Below are 27167 nucleotides of genomic sequence, written 5' to 3'. Positions count from 1 at the left end.
ACTATCCCATGTGGTATGTGTTATCAAAAACATCGCGAAGCATCAAGTTCTAAATGCTCTCAAACGATATAATATCCGAAGAGAGTGATGAGTTATAAGAAATGTCTCATCACACTGTTAGGTGGATTTAAAGCGTTTTTCTTGATCGAATGGTTCTCAGTGCATATAAAAAGGAACTAAAAAATTCTAAGAAATCGAATTCGTATTGTTGATGACAAATATCTTTAAAATACATGAAACATCGAGATTTTTCCCAAACCATTTTTGGTGTTTAGACCATTTGGGAATAAAGTATCCTTCCTATACATTATGCGAACATTATCCTGCTTCTCCTACCAGCTGATCGAGACGACCATTACTGGTTCAAGTTTTCGATTTGGTCTTTTTCTTTTACAAAATTTTAGAACTCGAATATTGATTTCTTTTCTTGTATATAGTTGTCATGTCATGTATAATGAAAATGTAATACACCCAGGATTTTTTCGCTGGGGATACGTACCGCGTAAAAAATCGCGTTAATTGGAAAATCCTCGTGAAAAACCGCGTTAATTCGAAAGTCCGCGTAAAAAAACTCAACAAAAGAATATTTTTGGAAGTTTTGCCTTTCTCAATAGAAAGGTATTGCAATTGCTCTGAAAACCGACTTTTTATCGGAGGCCCGTAGGGCCGAGTGACATATACCATTCGATTCAGTTCGTCGAGTTCGGCAAATGTCTGTGTATGTGTATGTATGTGTGTGTATGTATGTATGTGTGTATGTGCGTCTGTGTGTGTACGCGAACACAATCTCACTCACTTTTCTCAGAGATGGCTGAACCCATTTTCACAAACTTATTCCCAAATGAAAGGTGCGACGTTCCCATAAGCTGCTATTGAATTTCTAATGGATCCGACTTCCGGTTCCGGAATTACAGGGTGATCAGTTCGTCGAGATCGGCAAATGTATGTGTGTGTATGTGTGTGTCATTTAAACTCACACAATTTTCTCAGAGATGGCTGACCCGATTTTCGCAAACCTATCTGAAAGGTATAACGCTCCCAAGCTGCTATTGAATTTTTAGTTGATCCGACTTCCGGTTCCGGAGTTACGGGTTGAAGAGTGCGGTCACACAGCAAATTCCCATATAAACTGGTACCACCATGATGTTCAAATAATGTAAAACATCATACGTCTCCCAACCTTTGAACGGAACGGATCGTTATATTTCACAGTGGTGTTCGGTGTGTAAATTTCAGTGATTCAAGGTCATCCTTTGTTCGTTCGTTAGCTGCCATTCTGCTGGTGCCGGCAGTAAATCCAGTACATTGTTTTCGCTGGTGCGGAACAATCGACGTTGTTTGCAGATAAGTTTTGCTTTATTTTTTTTCCTCGTTTGCTTTCTTTCCTTGTCCCTACTTTTACTCTACCTTGTAATCAAATAATAAGACACATTCCCGTTTATATAACGCTCTGCCCTCGTGCTTAAATGGCCGAGGGCGAAATACCATCTGATGTAATCATGGAAGTCCCTGATCCCCCTAATACTCGCATTGCTCCCCGTATAAAGCAGTACCCAGAAGGTTCCTCTGGGCCATGGGTGGTATATTTTCGGACCGGAGAGAAACCGGTTAATATATTAAAACTTTCTCGAGATCTGACTGCTAATTACCCGGCCGTAACTCAGATAACACGTGTTCGGGCAAACAAGATACGTGTTCTAGTGAGTGATCTCGGCCAGGCAAACGCGATTGCTTGCTGTGAGCGCTTTACGCGGGAATTTAAAGCGTACGTGCCTTGTGTGGCCTGTGAAATCAATGGGGTAGTGTCCGAACCGGGCCTGAAATGCGAAGAACTGTTGGAGCACGGGGTTGGCTGCTTTAAGGACCCCTCACTTGAACAGATTAAGATCTTGGAATGCAAACAATTGTATACCGCAAACACCGAGGGAGGTAAGACTACCTACTCTCTATCAGGCTCGATTCGGGTGACATTCGCCGGGTCCTCTCTTCCCAACTACATCCTCCTTGACAAGGTTCGCCTACCAGTTCGCCTGTTCGTACCGCGGGTCATGAACTGCAGCAATTGCAAGCAGTTGGGCCACACAGCCACATATTGTGGAAATAAGAAACGATGCGGCAAATGCGAAGGAGAGCATGAGGATGACTCTTGCGACAAAGAAACTGAAAAGTGTATTTGCTGCGGGGGCCCTTCACATGCTCTTAAATCATGTCCTGCGTACAAGCAGCGCGGGGATAAAATTAAGCGCACCCTTAAGGAACGCTCAAGGCGTTCTTATGCAGAAATGCTAAAGAATGCTTCGCCATCTGTCCTGTCCGAAAATCCCTATGCTAGTTTGGCTAACGTTGAGCAAGAATCTGACGACCCACGAGAGGGAACATCTTTGGTTAACCCAGGGGAATCCAGGAAGAGGAGAAATCTGGCCTCCCCTACATTGCCTCGTAAGGGTGCCAAGGTGTCGTCCACTCAGAGTGCGCCATCTACAACCAATAAATCCAACGGAAGTGATGCACAAAAGCCGAAGCAATTTGCTCCAGGACTTGGAAATATTAATTCTAACAAGGAGTACCCACCACTTCCAGGGACATCCAAAACCCCAAGTGTCCCCTTTTTTCAAACAGATACTCAGTCCAGTAGCGGACTAATGAAATTTTCTGACATAGTGGACTTAATTTTCACAGCTTTCAATGTTACTGATCCTCTTAAAAGCCTTCTGATACGTTTTCTCCCTATAGTGCAAACATTTTTGAAGCAGTTGACTACTAAATGGCTCCTCCTTGCAGCGATCGTATCCTTCGATGGCTAAGTCATCGAACGAGGTCACCGATTCGATCACTGTTCTACAGTGGAACAGCAGAAGTATCCTCCCGAAAATCGATTCGTTTAAATTTTTACTAAATAGTTTAAAATGTGATGCTTTCGCATTATGTGAAACTTGGTTAACTTCCGATATAAATCTCAACTTCCACGACTTTAATATAATTCGTCTGGATCGAGAAAACCCCTATGGAGGAGTACTTTTGGGGATCAAAAAGTGCTATTCTTTCAACCGAATTAACCTCCCTTCGACACCAGGCATTGAAATCGTCGCTTGTCAAGTTTTAATCAAAGGTAAAGACCTTTGCATTGCTTCCATCTACATTCCTCCCAGAGCCTCGGTAGGGCACCGAACGCTTTGTAATATCACGGAATCCTTACCGGCACCGCGGCTAGTTCTGGGAGACTTTAACTCGCACGGTACGGTATGGGGCTGTCTTCATGATGATAATAGATCAACATTAATCCAAGATCTTTGCGATAATTTCAACATGACCATCTTAAATACGGGAGAAATGACGCGGATTCCTACACCACCAGCACGCGCAAGCGCGTTGGATTTGTCGCTTTGCTCGACATCGCTACAGTTAGATTGCATGTGGAAGGTGATCCCTGATCCCCACGGTAGCGATCATTTGCCTATCGTGATTTCAATTGCTAACGGTTCAAGACCATCGGAAACAATCAATGTCTCATATGACCTCACACGGAACATTGATTGGAAGAGTTACGCGACCGCGATATCCGTTAAAATCGAATCCACTCAAGAACTTCCTCCGGAGGAAGAGTACAGGTTTTTGGCTGGCTTGATTCTCGACAGTGCGAATCAAGCTCAGACTAAACCAGTACCCAGCGCGAATACCCATGGACGGTGGTGGGATAAAGAGTGCTCAGAGCTGTACGCGGAAAAGTCCACTGCATATAAGGCCTTCCGGGAAGACGGGTTACCCGCTAGCTATCAACAGTACGCGTCGTTAGAAAGGCGAATGAAGAGTCTAATGAAAGCCAAAAAACGCAGTTATTGGCGCCGGTTCGTCGACGGGTTAACGAGAGAAACAGCGATGAGCACTCTTTGGGGTACGGCTCGACGTATGCGTAACCGTAATAGTACCAACGAGAACGTGGAATATTCAAACCGTTGGATATTCGCTTTCGCCAAGAAGATCTATCCGGACTCTGTCCCGGTACAGAAAACGTGCCGCGCCGCGTCTCCTCACGATACCGCGAACGAAACACCGTTTTCGATGGTGGAGTTCTCACTTGCTCTCTTATCGTGCAACAATAACGCCCCAGGGTTAGACAGAATCAAATTCAACTTGCTGAAGAATCTGCCTGACACTGCAAAAAGGCGCTTATTGAATTTATTTAACAAGTTTCTTGAGGGTAACATTGTCCCTTATGAACGGAGGCAAGTGAAGGTCATCGCCATCCAAAAACCAGGAAAACCAGCCTCCGACCACAACTCGTATCGGCCGATTGCAATGCTGTCCTGTATTCGGAAGTTGTTCGAGAAAATGATCTTGTTTCGCCTCGACAATTAAGTTGAAGCAAATGGCTTACTGTCAGATACACAATTTGGCTTCCGCAAAGGCAAAGGGACGAACGATTGCCTTGCGTTGCTTTCTACAGAAATCCAAATGGCCTATGCTAACAAAGAGCAGATGGCATCAGTCTTCTTGGATATTAAGGGGCCTTTTGACTCAGTTTCTATCAATATTCTGTCAGAGAAGCTGCACCAGCATGGTCTTTCGCCAATTTTAAATAACTTTTTGCTAAACCTGTTGTCTGAAAAGCACATGCACTTTTCGCATGGCGATTTAACAACATCGCGATTTAGCTACATGGGTCTTCCCCAGGGCTCATGTCTAAGTCCCCTGCTCTACAATTTCTACGTGAATGACATTGACGATTGTCTTGCCAATTCATGCACGCTAAGGCAACTTGCAGACGACGGGGTGGTCTCTGTTACAGGGCCCAAAGCTGCCGACTTGCAAGGACCATTACAAAATACCTTGGACAATTTGTCTGCTTGGGCTCTTCAGCTGGGTATTGAGTTCTCCACGGAGAAAACTGAGTTGGTTGTTTTTTCTAGGAAGCGTGAGCCGGCGCAACTCCAGCTTTTATTAATGGGTGCAACGATCAACCAGGTTTTCACATTTAAATATCTCGGGGTCTGGTTCGACTCTAAAGGTACCTGGGGATGTCACATTAGGTATCTGAAACAGAAATGCCAACAAAGGATCAATTTTCTCCGAACAATAACTGGAACATGGTGGGGTGCTCACCCAGGAGACCTGATCAGGTTGTACCAAACAACGATATTGTCGGTGATGGAGTAGGGGTGTTTCTGTTTCCGCTCCGCTGCGAACATACACTTCATCAAACTGGAGAGAATCCAGTATCGTTGCTTGCGCATTGCCTTGGGTTGCATGCACTCGACCCATACGATGAGTCTCGAAGTGCTGGCGGGCGTTCTTCCGCTAAAAAATCGATTTTGGGAACTCTCATATCGATTGCTCATCCGATGCGACATTCTGAACCCGTTGGTAATTCAAAATTTCGAGAGGCTCGTCGAGCTTAATTCTCAAACCCGTTTTATGTCCTTGTACTTCGACTACATGGCACAGAGCATCAATCCTTCTTCGTACAATCCCAACCGTGTCCGTTTCCTAGATACTTCTGATTCTACTGTATTCTTCGACACATCCATGAAGGAAGAGATTCGTGGAATCCCGGACCATATACGCCCGCAGGTGATCCCCAATATATTTTATAATAAATTCCGAGAAGTCGACTGCGACAAAATGTTTTACACTGACGGATCAAATCTCGATGGGTCCACTGGCTTCGGTATCTTCAACAATACTATCACCGCTTCATTCAAGCTCAATGATTCCGCTTCAGTTTACGTCGCAGAGTTAGCTGCAATTCAGTACACCCTTGGGATCATCGACACTCTGCCCACAGATCACTACTTTATCGTTTCGGACAGCCTCAGCTCTATCGAGGCTTTTCATGCGGTGAAGCCTAAAAAGCAACTCCCGTATTTTCTGGGGATGCTACAGGAGTCCTTGTGTACGTTATCTGAAAAATCTTATCAGATTACCTTTGTTTGGGTCCCCTCTCATTGTTCTATCCCGGGCAGTGAAAAGGCCGACTCATTAGCAAAGGCGGGCGCATTAAATGGTGACATATACGAAAGAACAATCTGCTTTCTACGATTTTTTTAGTATTTGTCGTCAGAGGACGCTCAACAGTTGGCAAACCTCGTGGAGCAACGGGGAACTTGGACGATGGCTACATTCGATTATCCCAATGGTATCAACGAAGCCTTGGTTCGGGGGGATGGATGTGGGTCGCGATTTTATTCGCATAATGTCCCGACTTATGTCCAATCACTACACCATGGATGCGCATTTGCGGCGTATTGGGCTTGCTAGTCTGTGCGCTTGTGACGAGGGCTATCACGACATCCAACACGTTGTCTGGGTATGCGCCGGGTATTGTGACGCCAGGTCTCAGTTAAAGGAATCCCTTCGGGCCCGAGGTAGACCACCCAATGTACCAGTCGGAGATATGCTGGCAACTCGTGATTTCCCCTATATGTCCCTTATTTATACCTTCATAAAAACGATAAATATCCCAATTTAGCCCCTCTCTTTTATTTCTCGTTTTTAGAGTTTCCTCCTGCCTTGTGGAACCGATCAGCTCCAGAGTGCCACTATTTAACCGCTGTCGCCCTTACCACTACGCCTGCATAGAAGGAAACTGAAGCGAGAGCGACTCGAGGTCCGATGACTTTTGAAGGATTCTGTATTCCTAGTTTTAAGATAGCTATAATTTTTACTCTTTATTGAAACTCTTGTCCTCCATCTTGTAAATAGAATTGAATCCCTAGTTTTAAGATTTCTGTGAAGTTTCTCATAAATATTTGTTCCCCCTTTTGTATACTAAACTATATTGTTAGTTTTAAGATAACCGTAAAATATTTCGTAAAATACTATTACTCCCCCTCTTGTATATCAAAGTGAATCCCTTGTTTTAAATTTTTTCATAAAAAAATCTTTTGGCCCTCTCTTGTATATTGAATCTTATTTCTAGTCTTAAGATAGCTGTCAACTTTTTTTTTCCTTTGTAAAAAAAATATTTCAACATTGTAACCTCCTAGTTTTAAGATATCCAAAATGTAAAAACATAAGCATTTGGCACCGCCAAGCTAACGCATTTGTGCCTATCAAATAAACGAAATGAATAAAAAAAATGTAAAACATATTAAAATTGATGTAACATTACTCTAGTTTGCGGGTCTGGATCACTAATGATCAATCAAAGCAGCTTTGACCACATTGGCCACCTATGACGGTTCATGACTCCCCCGGGGAACCTGCCAAGTTCCTAAGCTACTATCACACCCATTCCCCAACGAATTCTCTACCGATTTTAACAAACTTGATTTCAAATGAAAGATACAGTAATACCATTGACTGCTGCTGAATTTCATTCGGTTCTGACTCTTGCTTCCGGAGTTACAGGGGTGTTAGTAAGGATACACTGGAATTTCCCATATAAATCGGTACAATCGTAATACCTCAGAGGCTAAAAACTATTAAAATGGTCAACAAATTACTTCTAATCGCAGATCTAGATCACTGATTGCCAATCAAATATTCTTTGAATATATTGTCCACTATCAACGATTTCGGGCATGTTCCACAATTAAAGTCACATCGGTTCTTCGGTGATGACTGAACCGATTTTCTCAAACCAAGTCTCAAATGGAAGGCAAAATATGCAGTTGAGTATTGCGTCACCCCCCGCCTTGCCCTTACACCTCCCTCCTTCATCACTTCCCTCCCCTTGGACCACCCTCACGCCCGCTTTTCCTTCATCCACCCCGTATACCGAAATAAGATGAAGGATTTCTGACGCATCCTCCATTCCCACTCTACTAACCCCCCATTCCCTTCACTTTCAAACCCATTCCACCAACATTTCAAAATATAATCACATGAAGATAACATTGAACTCATGCTGATTAAGCTAATTAAATATTATTCTTTTGCCTTTCTCATATATAAAGGTTATGCAATTGCTCCAAAAACCGATTTCCTAACCGAGGCCCGGAGGGCCGAGTCTCATATAACATTCGACTCAGTTTGCCGAGATCGCAAAATATCTGTGTGTATGTATGTTTTTTTTACAATGGAGAAGACTTTTACGTCCTAGCCCAGTACACGTGCTATTGGTAGGGTCCAATCTACCACACGGGGTGCACTGGGGGCGTGTCGGGTTCGAATGGTGACGCTGCCATTAATACCGACTAAACTCCATTGGGCTCCGCCATCATTCCTCCCAGGAACTACCTCTCGGTTTTACTTCTGGGGGGATGGCTGTACTAAATGTACTTATTCACTCTCACTCACGCGTTCATACGTCCTGTATGAGACTTACTTGGGTGCTCTCTCAATCGCACTTTGATTCACTCTCAAACACTCCCACATGAGGCTGACTTTTGTGCTCACCTTTTTCGTTCCTTGCGAGGCTGACTTGTGTGCTCACCTTGCTCATTCCTTGCTAGGCTTACTTTTGTGCTCGCCCCACCCATACCATGTGAGGCTGACTTGGGTGCTCACTCTATCACCTGATTCACTCTCGGTCGTGCCACTCTATTGTACCTCTGTCACTTCCCCTGGTATCCCATGTGGGACATTTTTCTTAGGCCCCACTTCTGACATACCATGCGAGGCTGACTTGTGTGCTCACCTTTTTCATTCCTTGCTAGGCTGACTTTTGTGCAATCCTCTACCATACCATGTGAGGCTGACTTTTGTGCTCACCCTTAACATGCCGTGTGAGACTGACTTGGATGCTCACCCTTTCACTCCTCTGCCACGCCATGGGGCATCGATAGCTAAGTCCCAACATACCACGCTACGACCCTCCCGTCTTGGCATGAGGCAGTCCACTTATACGCCTATACACTCACTCTTCTGTCTTGCTTCGGGGTGGCTGGGTTTACCCCTTACGCGGTTGCCAGTCGCTACGCCAAACCTGCCTCAGCATGAACAGACCATTCACTCCCTTTTTTGCGCTCGGCCTTTTTCACTCCAACTAACCAATCACTAGTTTGCCGTGCCCGTCGTCTGTTGCTCGGTTCGCCAGATTACCTGTAGCCTACTGGCAATCTGGGTGGTAGCAGCCGAGACTGCGTTCCACTTCTCCACCGATTGACACATCCGCTGAATAAGGGTATTAGGGGTTGTGTCCCAGCCACAGACGTCAAGCATTACTCTTCTTTCGACGTCGAACCGATGACATATGAACAGTATGTGTTCGGCAGTTTCGTCTACACCTGGGCAGTCCGGGCAGACTGGGACCTCCGCGTGCCCGAACCTGTGGAGTTACTGTCGGAAACAGCCATGGCCTGACAGGAATTGTGTCAGGTGGAAGTGAACTTCCCCATGGGGTCTTCCCACCCAGCTCGATATGCTAGGTATCAGCCGGTGGGTCCACCTACCTTTCGAGGAGTTGTCCCACTCACGCTGCCATCTGGCGACCGAGGTCACCCTGGTGCGCTCGCGGGCTCCCCTATTTCCACGTAGCTCAAAGCACTCCTCATCTTCCCGAATGACCAGCCCGACTGGCATCATGCTCGCTATCACGCAGGATGCATCGTGTGATACCGTGCGGTAGGCAGATATCACTCTGAGGCACATCACGCGGTAGGTGCTTTCCAGTTTCTGTAGGTAACTGGTTACCCTCAGTGCTCTTGACCATGACGGGCCGCCGTACCTGAGGATAGATACGGTAACGCCTGCCAGTAACCTACGTCTACTGGCGCACACCTTTGAGCTGTTGGACATCATTCTCGATAGAGCCGCAACAGCAGTCGACGCTCTCTTGCATGTATAGTCGACATGGCTGCCGAAGGTCGGCTTGTCGTCTATAATGACTCCGAGAGACTTCAGACTTCGCTGTGAAGTGATCGCGACTTCTCCCACATGGATAACTGCATGTTGTGCCGACTTGCGGTTGTTGACGATAACTACCTCCCTCTTATGATGAGCGAGCTCCAGGCCTCTCGCGCTCATCCATTCCTCCACCGTGCTAATCGCGTGTTCTGCGGTTAGTTCTACCTCAGGAATTGACTTCCCGTAGACCTCCAAGGTTACGTCGTCAGCAAAGCCGACGATCTTGACCCCAGGAGGGAACTTCAGTCTCAGAACCCCGTCGTACATGAGGTTCCATAGCACCGGGCCTAGGATCGAGCCCTGCGGGACTCCGGCGGTAATCGGAACTCTTTTCTGACCGGCATCGGTCTCGTATAGCAGTACGCGGTTTTGGAAGTAACTTTCCAGGATCCGGTACAGACCCACCGGTAGGCTAAGCCGGTGTAACGAGAGCGCGATGGCATCCCAGCTTGCGCTGTTGAATGCGTTCTTCACGTCAAGTGTCACTAACGCACAGTATCGAATACCTCGTCTTTTTCGTTGGATCGCTATCTCGGCAGTATTTATCACTGAGTTGAGAGCGTCCACTGTGGACTTACCCTTCCGAAAGCCAAACTGGTTGCTTGACAGACCGTCCGTACCTTCCGCGTACGGGGTTTGCCTGTTGAGGATGATCCTCTCAAGCAGTTTGCCAGTCGTGTCGATCAGACAGATTGGTCTGTACGCCGATGGGTCGCCTGGCGGCTTCCCGGGCTTCGGCAACAGCACCAATTTCTGCCTTTTCCATCTATCGGGGAAACGGCACTCGTCAAGGCATCTCTGCATAGCTAGCATGAACATGTTCGGGTTCGCTATAATCGCTGCCTTGAGAGCGTTGTTTGGAACTCCATCCGGCCCTGGAGCTTTGTTCATTGCTAGGGATTTAGCCACTGCGAGTAGTTCTTCATTCGTCACTGGAGCCACCATTTCGGCCGTGCCCGCACTGTCTCGTAATGCAGGTGGCTCGAGACGGGAAGAGTTATTCGATAATCGTTGCCAACCGGTCCGGAGACCGTTCTGGGGGTGAGGAGCCCCCTTTGGTCTTGGCCATCACAATCCGGTAGGCGCCACCCCACGGATTCGCGTTGGCACTCTCACACAGGTTGTCGAAACACGCTCTCTTGCTGCTTTTAATGGCCTTGTTGAGGGCCAATTTCGCAGCGCGAAACACTTCATGGCGGTTCTCTCTTGCATCCTCGGTGCGAGCTCTTTGCATCCTACGTCTAGCTCTGAGGCAGGCTGACGGTAGAGCTGCAATCTCGGAACTCCACCAGTATACCGGGCATCTACCGTTTCTTGGCAATGATTTCTCGGCATAGTGGCGTCGCACGCGCGTGATAGAACAGCTACCAGCGCATCCCCGCTTAGACTGTCGGTGTTGGCCTCCAGTCCCAGGGCCGTGGTGAAAGCTTCGCTGTCGAAGTGATTGGACTTCCACTCGCGTACCTGACAGATATCTCCCGCCCTCGGATGCTGCACACCATAGTTGATCCTAAAGCGGATTGCTAAATGATCGCTATGGGTGTAGCCTTCGTCTACCCTCTATTCCATGCCTGGAGCCAGACTCGGGCTGGCAAATGTTACGTCAATCCACGCCTCCACCCCGTTTCTACGGAATGTACTAGCGGAGCCATTATTAGCTAGCACAGTATCGAGTTTCGCAAGCGCCTCCATTAGCGCTTGACCCCTGCTATTTGTACAGCGGCTGCCCCACTCCACTGCTCAAGCGTTAAAGTCTCCCACTATGACTACCGGTTTCCGGCCCACTAGGTCCGACGAGAGCCTGTCGATCATCTGGTTGAACTGTTCTATTGGCCACTTTGGTGGAACGTAGTAGCTGCAATAGAACACCCCATTGATCTTGGCAATCGCAACACCCTCGGCGGAGGAGTGTATTACCTCTTGAACCGGGAACCGTCCCGTTGTACAGATTGCCACCATTCCAGACCCGTCCGAAACCCAATTGCCGTTGCCGGCAGGGATGCGGTACGGGTCTGATAAGAGGGCGACATCTGTCCTCGACTTCGAGACCGACTGCCACAGCAGCTGTTGGACTGCTGCACAATGGTTAAGATTTAGCTGTGTGACGTTCACGGCTTCTTCTTATTTGCTTCACCGAAGGGACACGAAGGTCCGCCCATAGCATGTTTATGGGCTTGCTTCTTAGCGGTGCAGATAAGGCACTGGTACGCCTTGGTGCAGCCCCGCTCCTTATGCCCCTCCTCGCCGCAGCGACGACATAGTTTGCTCCTGTCTATATTCTTGCACTGGTAGGCTTTGTGGCCGGACTCAAGGCACCGATAGCACCTATCCACTGAAGGCGGCTGGGGTATGCTAATAGGGCATACCGACCAGCCGATCTTCAGCTTCCTTTTCTCGGTTACCTTTTTGGCATCCGCCTTCAGTAGCCTGAGGTAGGCTACTTGGGTGCCAGAGGGTCCATCTCTAAATCGCACTGAGGCCCGCTCGATTGTGACGTCGCATTGTTCCTTAACGGCTGCGACGACATCTTCTGCGGTCGTGAACTCGTCCAGATGCTTGCACTGGAGAGTCATTTCCGCCCCTAGCTACCTGACTTGGGCGCCTTCACCAAGGACCTCTTGGGCCAAGGCCTTGTATACTGCACTAGATTGTGCGCCTCGCTTCAGCACCAGAAGCATTTCTCCCGCGTTAGTGCGTCTCATGCTACGCACATCTTGCCCAAGGGCCGAAAGGCTTTCGGCCGCCTTCATCGACTTTAGGACATCAGCGTATTTGTCCTTGTCGGTTTTTAACCACAAGGCCTTAACGGTTGCACGCCGTGTGGTGTCGGTTTTTGCACCCTCGCCTGGCGACTTCCTAGGGCGCTTCGCCTTTGACGCCGTCTTACGATTGCCCTTGCCCTTGCCTTTTCCCTTCGAGGGGAACTCGGCCCCCGCTTCGAGCGACGTGGCTGCTCCATAGAAGGTGAAGGCCACTGTCTGGGTGCCTGTATCGACCTTCTCTCTTCCCTCCCTCTTGGAAGCTACTGTCTGGGTTTCTCTGTCGGACTTCTCCCGACATTCCACCCTTTTGGCATAAGCCTGCTGTTTCTGTCTTGCGACACGAACAGTTTTTCGGAGTTACAGGAGACTCTGGTTTAACACCTTGCTTATGTTTTGCTTTGCGCTAGTGTACTCGATTATTGAATCGAGCTGCTCCACCACTTTGTGCATCGCGGATAGTGTCTCGTCCAGTGCGTTGGTAGGGCTATTTTCTACCACTACTGGGGGGTCACTGGTGCTTTCAGATGCAGCACTCGTCGCTCCACTACTCTCCCCACGGGGGTAGACCTCGCCAAGCCACCTCTAGCGAAGGGGTTTGGCACCTCCGTTTGTTTACTACAGTTTTTGTTTTTGTTCTCCATATCAGATCCCACGAGTAGCGCGAGAATAAATGTCCGCCACGCCAGAGCTCCGCATTAGCGTGGTAAGGGACGCTTACTGTGGAGGTTGCCCAGGTACCCCGCAGGCTCCGTTAATGATCGAGCATCTTTTTCACCCCCTCGATCACTCATCCCTCGGCACGGGTCGCTTCACGCCTTGGAATTGGGGTTAGACCTATCTTGCTTTACGTGGTGACCGCGGCCCCGATCATCACAACCATCCTCCTTTACCAGGGCTTGGGACCTGTAGCTCTGGTTCTCAATAGTTCCATGTACGTATATTATTACAGACATGCTACTATTGAGATCCGTCATTCGCTAGCGGAGTATGTATGTATGTATGTATGTATGTATGTATGTATGTATGTATGTATGTATGTATGTATGTATGTATGTGTGTATGTGCGGATTTGTTAACAAAATTTCCACATCGGTTTCTCGGAGATGGCTGAACCGATATTAACAAACTAAGATTCAAATAATAGGTATTATATTCCCAAAGATTGCTATTGAATTTCATTTTCAACCGACATCTTGTTCCGGATTACGAGTTGAAGAGTGTGGTTACAAAACAAAATTAGTTGATTTATCCACATCGGTTTCTCGGAATTTTCTGAACCGATTTTGACAAACTTGGTTTTAAATGAAAGGTCTATCAGCTGCTGTTGAATTTTGTGTGGATCCGAGTTCTGGATTCTAACGAATTCTGCGATGAATGTAAAAAGGTGAATTTTTTTTCCAAAATGTAAACACAACTGTTGAATTTGTAGATCTAGGTCACCAACAGTCATTCAAAGTCTCTTTGGCCACACTGGCCACCATCGACGGATCCGGAAGCATCCAAATTCAGAATAACGGTTATATTGGTTTCTCGAAAATGGCTAGACCGATTTGATCAACTTAGTCGCAAATGAAAGGTGTTGCGTCCCCGGAAACTGATATTAAATTCCATCTCCATCCGACTTCCGGCTCCGGAGTTACGAGTTGTGGAGTGCCATCACATAGAAAACTCCGATTCAAACCGATACCGCGATGAATGCAAAAAGGTGCTCTTATATGAGCGACCGAAAATAAAAGTCGCAAGGGTAGGACATGCTTTGCAAAATCCGTTTCAAACATATTAGAATATAAAAATCGGAAATAAACCTCAAGCCTAAAAATCGGACAGAAATCTTTCAGCATAAGAATCGCTTATAAAGTTCTCACCCGTAAAACTCGGCAAGAATGAACATCCAGTATAAAAATCGTTAAAAAATAAATAAATCTCTCGTAGGAGCATCCGTATATCTTGATGTTCAAGATTAAAAATCGGCTAACAAAAACTACTTTGTAAGGATCGGATGTGATTGTTTCCGGTGTTTTTACTGAAGGTTTTTTAATACGATTCTTACAAAGGAATGTCCCAATCCGATGTTTATGCTGGAAGCAGCGCTGTTGTAGAATATTTGCTGGTTAGTCGCCAATTTAAAGCTGGGGCGCAACGACTTGGATAGGGCGCAACAACCTGGATGGGGCGCAACGACATTGATGGGGTACGAAAACTATAACGCCACTATACGTAAAGTGGACCGGAAAATGAGCGGCGAGAATGCAAACATAACGAAAAGTACTAAATTGGTGCTTTTTGCAATGAAGGGTATCCGATTTCTTCGAAAAAAATTTCTCACACCCTTTAACAAAAAAAATGTGTCAATTGTTATTTGTTAAGCTTATGATTAAATAAATTGTACATATACCATAATATATACCATAATAACGTAAACTTTACAATAGATGGAAAGAAATTAAAATTAAGGTGGAATTTTTTATTGAACTTAAGAGTTCGGAAATTAGTATAAACAAATTGAATATTTTTATATCTCGAGCCATTTTTTACTTTCTAAATATTTAGAATCATGTTGGAAAGATGGTGTAAAAGATTCATATGGAAGTCTGATTTTCAATAATACCAATAAAGCAAGGCTACTTTATAGTAGACACCCTGTGATAGAAACTTACAAAATGGTTTGTAAATCTGATGTGAATTTTGTGTGTTTTAACGTGATGATGGCAATGCCCTGTTTTTAAACATACGCCCTAAACGAACCCCCTGAAACTGTTACTGTTGAGGTATTGGGGCGGTAGTCTAGTACATAATATGCCAACCCTTAACATAGGCTTTGTTCAACAAGCTGAGCCACCCTAGGGATTGAAATATACATCTATGAAGGGGTTATATACAAAGTTGTGGCGAAAAAGTGAGCTAAGTTCGTGATTTTTTTTAAAGCGCTTAATTTTATTCGAAAAAGCGAAAGTAGGGTTACTGTGCCCGAATTCATCTTAGCACCTTTATTCATCCCACCCATTTGAACACATTAGTTAGAGCAGTGTGTGCTATCTCTGTTCAACGCATTAGCTCAAATGGTAGGATGAATAAGGGTGCATTGTACTCGACTTTTCGCTTCGTTCTAAAGCGAGTATTTTACGTTTTCCAAGCCAGATTTTTTATTGATCTGCTTTTTAAGAATGAAGCAAAGATGTTGATACCTATTTAAGCGCAATCCAATCAGTGTTAGCCAAGTTATAAGCGAAATAGTGTGACATCGTGACTAATGAGATGAATAAGGGCACGTCTACCCTAATAGTGGTAGTACTCTCGAAGTTCGAAAAAACAAGCTGAATTAAAAAAAAATATTCAAGATTGGCGGAGTTCTGGCCCATCCCCGAAGCGTATTTTTGGCAGAGGTTTGCAATGAACGGTCTCCAAGCCGAACCGCTCAACTGAAATCTAAAAAGTAATCTGATTATTTAAGAAAAATGTATTGTGGTAAACTTGAACGGAACTGTTTTCCAATAAAAAGAATTTCCTTCAAAAAAAAATATTTTGATCAAAAAATGGAGTTTTAAACAAAAAAATCATTGCAAAGAATTGATAATTTTTGGATAAAAAAGCAACCGTGTAATGAAAACCGCGTAAATTTAAAAAAACGCGTTAATGAAAACCGCGTGAATTTCAAAATCCGCGTAAAAAAAACCTCAGTGCACTCTCCTATATAAAATACTACGCTGCTGAACAGTGCAATAACTACAGAAGCACGTTGTCAGATGCCTTACTGATAAAAAACATATAACCGAAATATGAAACATGAAAACCAATAGGCTCTTTACCCTACGCAGCTACAAAGCGCCGTAAACATGGATTAACAAGTTACAACGCACACCCATGCATAAAAATAAATATATTTTTTTCAAACGCAACACTCTTAAGCAGCACACACCGTATTGAATTAAATCCAAACCACCCCGCCCACCCACTTTGCAAATCATTCTGTGACACCGTGTTGGTACCCGAAAAATCCGCATACGGCCACCGCTGCCGAAAATGTATAGCGTCTACCGCTTATTGTAGTGCCCAGACGCTGCAGCCATGATCTTACCCGTTCGACATAAGAACAAAAACTGATTCAAACGGGTACGCGTCACCTCTATTTATAAACTAACCGTATATGGTTTAGTCACTTAGGTGCGAGTGTGTGCAAATGCCAACGTTACCGAAAATCGATAGCGCTTATTGCATCGCCCGGAGACGATGTTGCTCGTATGGGATAAGAGCAACAACTGATTTAAACGGACATGCGTTGCTTCTATTTATGACTTTTCGTGTTTCATTGAGCAACTAAGCTGCCCTCTCTTGACGGCTGTGTCTGAGAAATCTGCCTCACGAATGGTAATTTTCCCGTTTTTCGTGAACTTTTTAATTTTACCAATTTCCAAAAGTCTACTTTTATTGGGGAGATATTAAATTATTACCAATATTTAAGTTAGGTGTTTCTGGATCGGTTGGTGTATGAATGATTAAAATCCATCTAGTAATATCGGAGTTATAAGCGTGCAAACCTTACATAGTTTCGTTACATGGGAGATAGTTTAGATTTTAGAATGACACCTAGCCCCAGATAGTGGAGTAAGACATTTTTAATGTCAAAAACTTAGTTCCGAGATAATTGCCTTTAATTTTTTGTGTTCACTTCATTCGCGAAAGAACCAGCGCGCTGCGAACCAGCTATAGTTTGAAATTTAGTTCTCTGACCTGGATAAAATTTCGCACAGATATTTTGTGTGTACTTTCAGAATATTCAATAATTTTTATTCGATTTTTTGAGTTCCCACTTTGTATATAACTCCTTAATGATGAAGGTGAAAACTTCTTGATTTTTTAGTGCATGAGCTAAATAATTTCATATTGTTATTTTAAAAATCGAACATTGCTTTTATTATAAATTCTAAAAAAATCAGATGGAGAGGGGGGAATAATTCCTTGGTATTAGAGACAGGGGTTCAAGTTAACGGGAGATCAACGGCATCGATTACAGACTCGGGAGGTTTTCGTCAGATGACGACCGGCAACATATCGAGTTGCGCGTGTGATGTTTGTGCTGCAAATTCCGCGTTTGTTAACATGTTCGACAGAGATGTTTCGTGTCACATGCATCAAACCATCAAGGATGTACGATATATGTGGAAGAGGACACTTCTGAGAATGATAATAAAAATAAAAGGGACAGGTAAATCTATATATTGATGGTTTTTAGGAAGGTACATACGAGGGACATATAGAGGAGATCGCGGTTTGCCAGTACATCCCGCATTGGGACATTGGATGACCTTACTCGGGCCTGAAGGTAATTTAATAGTGGAGATCTGGTGGAACAATGCTCTGCGCATGTTTGTGCGATTGGCTCAGTTTTCTCCTTCGAGAATTCGATACCCAGCTGGAGGGCCCAATTAGGCAAATTGTCCAAGACATCTTGCAATGGTCCTTGAAATTCGACCACACCGTCATCTGCAAGCTGCCCTAGCGTGACGGAATTGACAAGACATTTGTCAATGTCATTCACTTAAAATTTGTAGAGAAAGGGGCTTAGACATAAGCTCTGGGGAAGGCCCACGTAGCTAATTCGTGATGCCGACAAATAACTTTGCGAAAAATACATATGTTTTTCAGACAACAAGCCCCCTGAGTCAGTAAGAAAACTAATGCCATATGCTCTTCGTTAGTATATGCCATTTGAAATCCTGTTGAGAGCAACGCAAGGCAATCGTTCGTCTCTTTGCCTTTGCGAAAACCAAATTGTGTATCTGACAGTAAGTTATTTGCTTCGACCCAATTGTCGAGACAGAATAGGACCATTTTCTCGAACAACTTCCGAATAGAAGAGAGCATTTCAATCCGTCCATACGAGTTGTGATCGGACGCTGTTTTTCTTGTTTTTTTGATGGCGTGGACCTTTACTTGCCTCCAGCCATGAGGGACAAGGTTACTCTTAAGAAACATATTAAATTAATTCAACAAACGTCTCTTGGCAGATTCTCTAACAAGTAAAAATTGATTCTGTCTGGTCCTGGGGCTTCATTGTTACATTATCGTCCGCGGGGGGAAGGTAACCCGCCATTCCGGTTGATCTTGTACGCCGGTGGCCTTCTTCGCGTACACGTTTAAACACTTTTTGTCCCACCACGGGTTGGGAGACCTTCCACGAGAGTTCGCGTTTGGTACACGTTTTCTGAGCTTGAATAGCGGTGTCGAGAATAAAGCCACCCAAGAAGCCGTACTCTTCCTCCGGAGGAAGGTCTTGCATGGACTCGAGTTTACCGGATGCCGAGGATGCTTAGCTCTTCCAATCACTATTTCGTTTGATTTTTTTACCATTTTTTTGTTAACCATTTTGACATTAAAAATGTCTTACTCCACTATCTGGGGCTATGTGTCATTCTAAAATCTAAACTATCTCCCATGTAACGAAACTATGTAAGGTTTGCACGCTTATAACTCCGATATTACTAGATGGATTTTAATCATTCATACACCAACCGATTCAGAAACACCTAACTTAAATATTGGTAATAATTTAATATCTCCCCAATAAAAGTAGACTTTTGGAAATTGGTAAAATTAAAAAGTTCACAAAAAACGGGGAAAATACAATTCGTGAGGCAGATTTCTCAGACACAGCCGTCAAAAGAGGGCAGCTTAGTTGCTCAATGAAACACGAATAGTCATAAATAGAAGCAACGCATGTCCGTTTAAATCAGTTGTTGCTCTTATCCCACACGTCGTCTCCGGGCGATGCAATAAGCGCTATCGATTTTCGGTAACGTTGGCATTTGCACACACTCGCACCTAAGTGACTAAACCATATACGGTTAGTTTATAAATAGAGGTGACGCGTACCCGTTTGAATCAGTTTTTGTTCTTATGTCGAACGGGTAAGATCATGGCTGCAGCGTCTGGGCACTACAATAAGCGGTAGACGCTATGCATTTTCGGCAGCGGTGGCCGTGTGCGGATTTGTCGGGTACCAGCATGGTGTCACAGAATGATTTGCAAAGTGGGTGGGCGGGGTGGTTTGGATTTAATTCAATACGGTGTGTGCTGCTTAAGAGTGTTGCGTTTGAAAAAAATATATTTATTTTTATGCATGCGTCTGCGTTGTAACTTGTTAATCCATGTTTACGGCGCTTTGTAGCTGCGTAGGGTAAAGAGCCAATTGGTTTTCATGTTTCATATTTCGGTTATATGTTTTTTATCAGTAAGGCATCTGACAACGTGCTTCTGTAGTTATTGCACTGTTCAGCAGCGTAGTATTTTATATAGGAGAGTACACTCAGGTTTTTACGCGGATTTTGAAATTTACGCGGTTTTCATTAACGCGTTTTTTTTAAATTTACGCGGTTTTCATTTACACGGCCTGTATCCCCTGCGTGAAAAATCTGAGTGTAATTGCATCGGAAACAATCACATTCCCAGCAGAACTTTTTGTTTTCTAATTTCAAACACTTTTGTTTCGTACTGCACACAACGGAAAATTTTAAAACAGAACTTACCGTCCCAGCAGCAGTTGAAGCGGGTGTTCTTTTTCGATTCAAATTCAAGCCATGTCTTAAGCGTTACTGGACTTAAAATTGTTTTCCCAGTTTAACCAGTCAGAATATCTGTCCTACCCTATGTATTTAAAACACAGTTCTAATTGCGTTTTAAGGTATACAACAAATACGGTTGGGTATACTAATTTAAATTTTAAAATAAATCTGTTTTAAATTATGAAACAAACCGCTGTACTGAAGATATAATTATGTCAGTCCTATTACCACATAAAACACCTATATAACATAAAACGCTGCAGAATTGGTTTAATAATACAAGGTTTACACTACAGAGTTATAACACGTTTTAATAATTAGCAACAAGAAAAATGTCACCAAGATAGCATAAAAACCCGTTTTAACTGGTAGTGCGAACGTTGCATAACAATGTAATTTATCAAATAATTTCATTTTTCCACCACTAATCGATCAAGAAATACTTACACTTAAGATTGTTTACTTAAGTTCATTAGTACATTATTGAAAATTTAAATGGAAAATGAAATTTCATATTTTATGGAGAATCTGTATATTTCCGTTGGCGGGCGTGGGTTTCCTCATCACAGCTCTCAATATGGAACTTTTCTTTTGAATATATTTTCTGGACAGATCAGCCTATTTTTACTAGATGGATCAGCCAAATAATGCCAATCACCTAGTGAGATACTTGATTAATTAATAGATTACCGTTAAAAGACCTTCAATAAATTATGTTTTAATGCGGAGGGTATATAGCAAATTGTAACATATGAAAACAGGCGAGTGAACAAGAACGTGTGTCGATATGTGTGATAGATAAAAAAGCTATATTTTTAATGTCACCGTGGTCGTGTCCTGTACACAACCCTTTAATTTTTTTTGTTAACAACCTATTGAGTCAATAGGTCGTTAACAAAAAATGGTTAACAAAAAAATGGTAAAAATAGAACTTACCGTGATGGGGATCCATCGTCGCAGCTTTGGGTGAAAGCTGCCGACACCGTGCAAATCAGCAACACATGTGACCATATATCACAGACGCTGAGACAGTCACAATAGTCGATAAAATAAAATCACTCAGGCAGGCAATTGGTGAGGGAACAAACAAAACTGGCTCATTCAATGAGTTTCAACGTCGCAAATGCTTAGTGTGGAAGTTTACCGTGACTTAACTTTTTGTCGGTTCCGACAGCATGAAGTAACAAGTTACTTTACGCTTGTCCGGACATGCCGTAGACTCAGGTGATTCGCATTTCTAATGCCAAAAGACCCTGACTCCTACGGTAGCAGACAAAAAGTTAAGTCGCCGGTGAGCTCTAAGCTTGCATATATGATCCTTCCACGCTTTTCTAAACTTTCTCCCTTCAACTCCTTTGCTCTCCTTTGAGTACTATGGCTCTAAATATTGAAAAATATACTTCACCTTCCAGTCCCTTGCTAATTAAATGCCGTAACAACTGTTGACATATTTCGTTTGAGGTCATACGAAATATTGATTGTACTCGTTGGCCTTAAGCCGTTAGCAATAGTGATTAAGATTGGCATAGGATCGCTGCCGTGTCGATCAGGAATTACCTTCCACATGCAATCTAACCGAGTCGAGCAGAGGGACAAGTCTAAGGAGCTTGGGCGCGCTGTAGGAGCAAGGATCCGTGTCATTTCACCGGTGTTCAAAATGGTCATCTTGAAGTTATCACAAAGTTTTTGGAGTGAGGTAGATTTCGATTATCATTATCATGAAAGCAATCCCATGATATGCCGTGGGAGTTAAAATCAACTAAAACTAACTTCGGTGCGGGAAAGAGTTCTGCAATGTCGCAAGATCTTCAATGCCTGGTGTCGAGGAAAGGTTAATTCTATTGAAAAAATAACACTTTTTGATCCCCAAAAGTACTCTTCCGTAAGAATGTTCACGATCCAAGCAAATAAAATTAAAATATATTTCTGAAGTAAGTCATGTTTCGCATAATAAATTTTAAAAGGATCGAGTTTCGGTATAATGTTTTTGCAATGCTACTGTTAAACAGTGATCAAATCCTCGTTCGAATTAGCTATCGAAGGATACAATCGCTGAAAGGAGGGGCTATTTTGCAGTCAACTGCATTATGAATGTTTCTATTGCAGTGAGAAAGCTTACCAGGATGCTTTTAAGAGGGTGTTCTGTAACAATACGGTTCACAGTGCTGGGAACTTCTTTTCTGAGCTCAGATTTTGGAGACCAGGAGCTGTTTGCTTCGGTTTTGTACCAGTAAGTACTGTAATTTTTGGAGGACATTGAAAAGACACCTTCTGAACATTACAACGAATCTTAGGAGAGGAAAAGTTCCTTCTTTTTCTATTGCTTCTAGGCGCAGCAGAAGATGTTCCCTCCTGGTGTTAATCAGAGTCACCATCGTCAGTAGACAAGTCAGTACAGATTTTTGTAGAGACTTGTGGCTTAGCTATTTAAAGCAGCATTTCTGCGAAAGATCCCTTAGAGCGTCCCTGAAGGGAACTCTTCAGTTTCTCTCCGCACTGTATCATCATGTCGGGAGATTATGTTGATTTCCCCCACTGTAAAGATACTTTTCGACACCCCTCCCCCAGGAGTCATCCACATGATTCTCATCGCATTTCCCACAACGAACCTTATTGCTACAATGGGAGGCTGTGTGTCCTGATTGTTTACAATTTTTGCATTTCATTACCCGTGGCACAAAAAGGCGAACAGGTAGACGACCATTGTCAAAGAGGATGTAGTTAGGTAGAGCAAAACCGGCGAAGGTCACCCGATAAGAGTCTAAGTTGACGTATGACGTATTCCCGTCAGCTGCCACTGATGTTGAATGCAAACATTCTGTATCTTCCTTGACTGAAGCATGGGGTCTTTAACCCTTGGTAAGGCCGAGAGTTTGGGGCTAATAATGAATGTTATATCCATGGAAACACGGTTCTTTCACTTAGTTTAGAATCTACATTTATTTCCTAATAAAAACTGTTTTGAAAAAGGTGGCAATATAGTTGCCACCGCCCGGTAAACACATTTAATGAAACTCTATTTCTTAAGGATAGTATAGGAAGAAATCCAAACGATAGCTTAAGCTAGCTACCGTTATGCCCGTTTTTATGTAACCATTTTTGTTATTGCTAGATTCACTGTTTTTACCTCCACTTTATTCAAAATCGAGTTAATTGTATTGTCCATGCAGAAAAAGAAAAGGTGACAATATAGTTGCCATTGTCTTATAAAGGGGTAAAACAGCTAACACGGGGACGACCGCGTCACATTCAACCCGATTAGATGGTACATATACACATTACTCCTTTGCAAAAGGCCCGTAGCCAACAATATAATTTGCGTGCTTCAAATTATTTTCCTCCACCAGAAGCTTATCAGGGCTAACTATTGATGTTTCTGTCACCGCCGAATATTGCTTCATCAGAACTCGAAAAATCTGCAATAGATTCAAACATTTCTTGTCTTCGGTCCGGAAAAGTTTACAAATGGCCCGGTTGCGGAGGGTTGGTTCATTTTCAGTCGGGGAGGTGATTTTATTGCGACATCCATCTCACCTTCAGGCAAACCACTATCAACGAAAGCCGTTTTTGCACGGGTTGTATTATAGACATGAATGAGGAATATACAATCGTGATTCACTGGTTGGGCCACAGCTTATGTCCAACTAACGAATTTGATTCGCTAGTTGGACCAACTGACAAATGTCAAAAACTCTCCAAAGAAGACGTTAGTAGTGTAAAAGATTAATAAATAGATTGTCATAGCAAATTTGACATGAGATTTTAACGTTCATATGTTTTTTAGTTGGCCTGAGACTTGCGCGCTATTCATTCAACTTTCAGCCAAAATATCTTATGAAGGTTGCAATGATGTTCGGAAGGATTATTTGAAATCATCCATACCATGAAAAAATCATATAGGATGAAATACTCTTTCTTATAACACTAAACTTTTGCACTCTCTTTCTTTTACTACGTGATGAAGGTACAATATGCACACATTTGTATCACATATACTTATTTATACATCACACTTACTTTCACTTTGAACATACGTACATATTACATTTCAATGATAAAGTGTAACGAAAATTATTTTTTATTAAATTAATTTTTTGAGGACCTCACAAAAAGAGGTCTTGCCAAGAACCTTCCAAACAAGTATTCTACACTAAAAAATATAATTTTATTGGTTTTGTGACGACATAGAAAAAAGGTATCTAAAGCTTTTGGTGTCGGTTTTAATCATACTTCTCCTACAGGTTAAATCATTTAAAATTTTATTAGCCAGAAAATTACTATGAGATGTTGTTCCTCTGTCATAATAATAATTTCATAATGAGAGGTTGGTTAACTTGATTGCAATATCAGCCAGGGTATTCAGATAAATTCAATTTTCTTGAACGATATAGACACTGTGGGTATACAGAATAATGTTTGAACCAGAAGTCGTAGCCTATTACTTTTCTTGGAAAAGTTGTACACTGTACTAGTATCTGCCGAAGTTAGCATTGTACATTTTTTTGAACATATAAGAAACTGTCTACACGAACTTAAATATTGTTGAATGTTTATCCATGTTAAATCATTTACAAACTTTAAACCATTTGTGCCAAAATATATTGCAGCATATCAAATCAAAAGTTTGCATTTAGTTAATGGTGATCGTAGATCTAGATCGGTTTCACTGAATATGAAAATTTGTGCCACCCTAGTAGTTATATGTTTGTTAAACATGTATCTGAAAATAGTGAAAACTGACGAAACTACGGCATTTATCTTGAAATGTATCCAGTGAAAATGTAATCGTGCACAGAGCATTCGCACGATTGATTTGTTGTTTGTTATGAACGAAGGGTTTTTCATACAAGGATGAATAACTTTTATAAGCATAAAACATTAATTGTATCCTAATTATTAGCGCATTTCCTCAAAATTCCACGCGGCCTTTCCCGATTCAAACGAACGGCCGCGCTCCATGATACGCCGCGCTTAGCCCATCTGTCATAATATCGCGATTTTGCATAACGAAGGGCTAAATAAATATGGACCAACAGGTCTGTGCCACAAAAGGAGAAGGGCTAAAGGATATTGTTCCAGAAAACAGCATTGCGTTATTCAACGTTTTGTGCAGGTTGATAATACCAGGTGCAAGTGGTGCCAAATTCACCACGTTCATTCTGAATTCAAAAGTCTTTTTTAGATTACAGAATTGATAAAATTGGTTAAATGAATTAAACTAATCCATCAAATTCGGTTTTAAAAATTGTCCTTGCATTTAAACCAAAATGGGAGGCTTATTACTACCGCTACATACTAAATTTCAAGCGCAAATAGCAAATACAATTGCTAGTTACACCAAAAGCTTACTGGCAACCTTACAGCGGCATTTATGAAGCAGTTGGTGCGGCGTGTACGCTTCAGTGAATCTCTCAATAAAAATTCCAACGAACTTGTTAATAATTATTGGAGTATACCAAATATCAAACGTAGTTAATTTAATCGTGCGTGCAAACTCGACAAAGACGGGAGCGGTCTTGGTGGGCACAATGTCAGAACCACCACAACGAATTCTCTATAAATGGTATTGGCTCTGAGCGTGTCATATCTTCGAGCATTTTTACTCATATGACGTCACCTTGCAATGTCCCATACCCATGCCATGCACGGGCAGCAGCTCAATACGCTTGAATCGTTCACGCTCAAGCGAAACTTATGTATGTCAATTTGCAAAGACGCTGTTATATATCGCTATAGCTCAGTTAGTAAAGGGGTTTCTTTGGTGAGATATTGATTGTCGGTTCAAGTCTTGGTAATTGTTTAACGCGAATTTCTTTTTATGTCAGTATGGTCACCAACACATACGTAAGAGTAATTTGCCTGCGGCTTTAAGCTATACCGAACTGTTATGAGAAATAAGTTCTTGGTCAGAGAGCTCGTTCCCCTCTGCAATCAAACCAGCCAGCCAGCCGGTGCTGTGCTACTAACGGTACGTTAGTTGTTTCGTTTGTTAGAGACCAAACAAAACAAATTTTTTTTTTATTCAAAAGGAACTGATAAGCAATACACATAATAAAAGCCTTCCTGTGCATTTCTGCTTTTGGTATAGTGTGATAATAGTGGAATTGAACTATCACAAAGATTCCCCCAGTCATTCGTAATGGATCACAAATGTACATAACCACCCACTGAGACGTCCAAAAAATTGTTTCAAAATCGCTCAACACGGGTCCAATGATGGACGTTCGTTGAACGGTTATTTGGACGTTGTCCAAATTGGTCCAACGAACGTCCTTCATTGGGCGGTTTTGAAACCAACCGTTCTTAGAGGGCATCTAAACAGCGTGTCGGTTTAATCCCAACAGCGAACATTATTCCAAAACCCAACAAAAATATAAAATGGTTCAAACCCGTCTTCAATGCGCACAGTTGATGATACAAAAGGCAGATTTAATGCGTACTCAAAAAAGGCGTTTTGAAAAGCGGTCAGCGTGGCAAGCAGAAAATTAGCAAAAGTTTAGCAAAACGAAATTGATGCAGGCAGAGTTTCTGCGAGCATTTTGCGCGATTTGTGCGAGAATTCTGGCAACGAATTCGCTCAATGCAACAACCATTTCTGACAGAAGCGGTTAAACCAACCGCTGCTCACTTTTATCCAGAATCGAGCCAGAAATGTACGACCAAGATCTCTGCACGCTTCCTGCCACATCTTTGTCAGATGTTTTGCTCGATTCGTGCTAAACTCTACCAAGTAGGAATTGCCACACTCTGAGAAATTCACATGTCCAATTTACGTGAAATATCACGTAACTGATAAGATTTTATAAAACTTCAAATGTTACGTGATGTTAGTAAAATTGACCTGCATAACACATCACGTTCACTCCTCATTTTGGTGAAATTGACGTGATTTTCAGGTATGCAAAAAATAAACAATATGGCAACAAGCGAGTTGGTGGAAGAACTTTTACTGCAGGATTAAAAATTTCCCAACAGTTTATTGCAAATATTGAACGGTAAGTTGTTTTTTAAAAAATTTCTTAATTATTGGGTGTAACCATTTGCACTATTCATTATTTAT

The 27167-nt window shown here is 43.0% G+C and overlaps 2 protein-coding genes across 11 annotated transcripts in view; one reads left to right on the top strand and one right to left on the bottom strand.

Moving 5' to 3' along the window:
- Positions 1–27167, bottom strand: part of LOC131683301 (protein sex-lethal-like) — an 814973-nt gene that overhangs the window by 45176 nt on the left and 742630 nt on the right. The window lies entirely within an intron of this gene.
- LOC131683299 (cartilage-associated protein-like) overlaps positions 1–27167 on the top strand; it is a 651036-nt gene that overhangs the window by 329580 nt on the left and 294289 nt on the right. The window lies entirely within an intron of this gene.

This window comes from Topomyia yanbarensis, chromosome 2 (genome assembly GCF_030247195.1).
Source record: "Topomyia yanbarensis strain Yona2022 chromosome 2, ASM3024719v1, whole genome shotgun sequence".
Classification (NCBI taxonomy): domain Eukaryota; kingdom Metazoa; phylum Arthropoda; class Insecta; order Diptera; family Culicidae; genus Topomyia; species Topomyia yanbarensis.
This window is presented reverse-complemented; position numbering and strand designations above follow the sequence as displayed.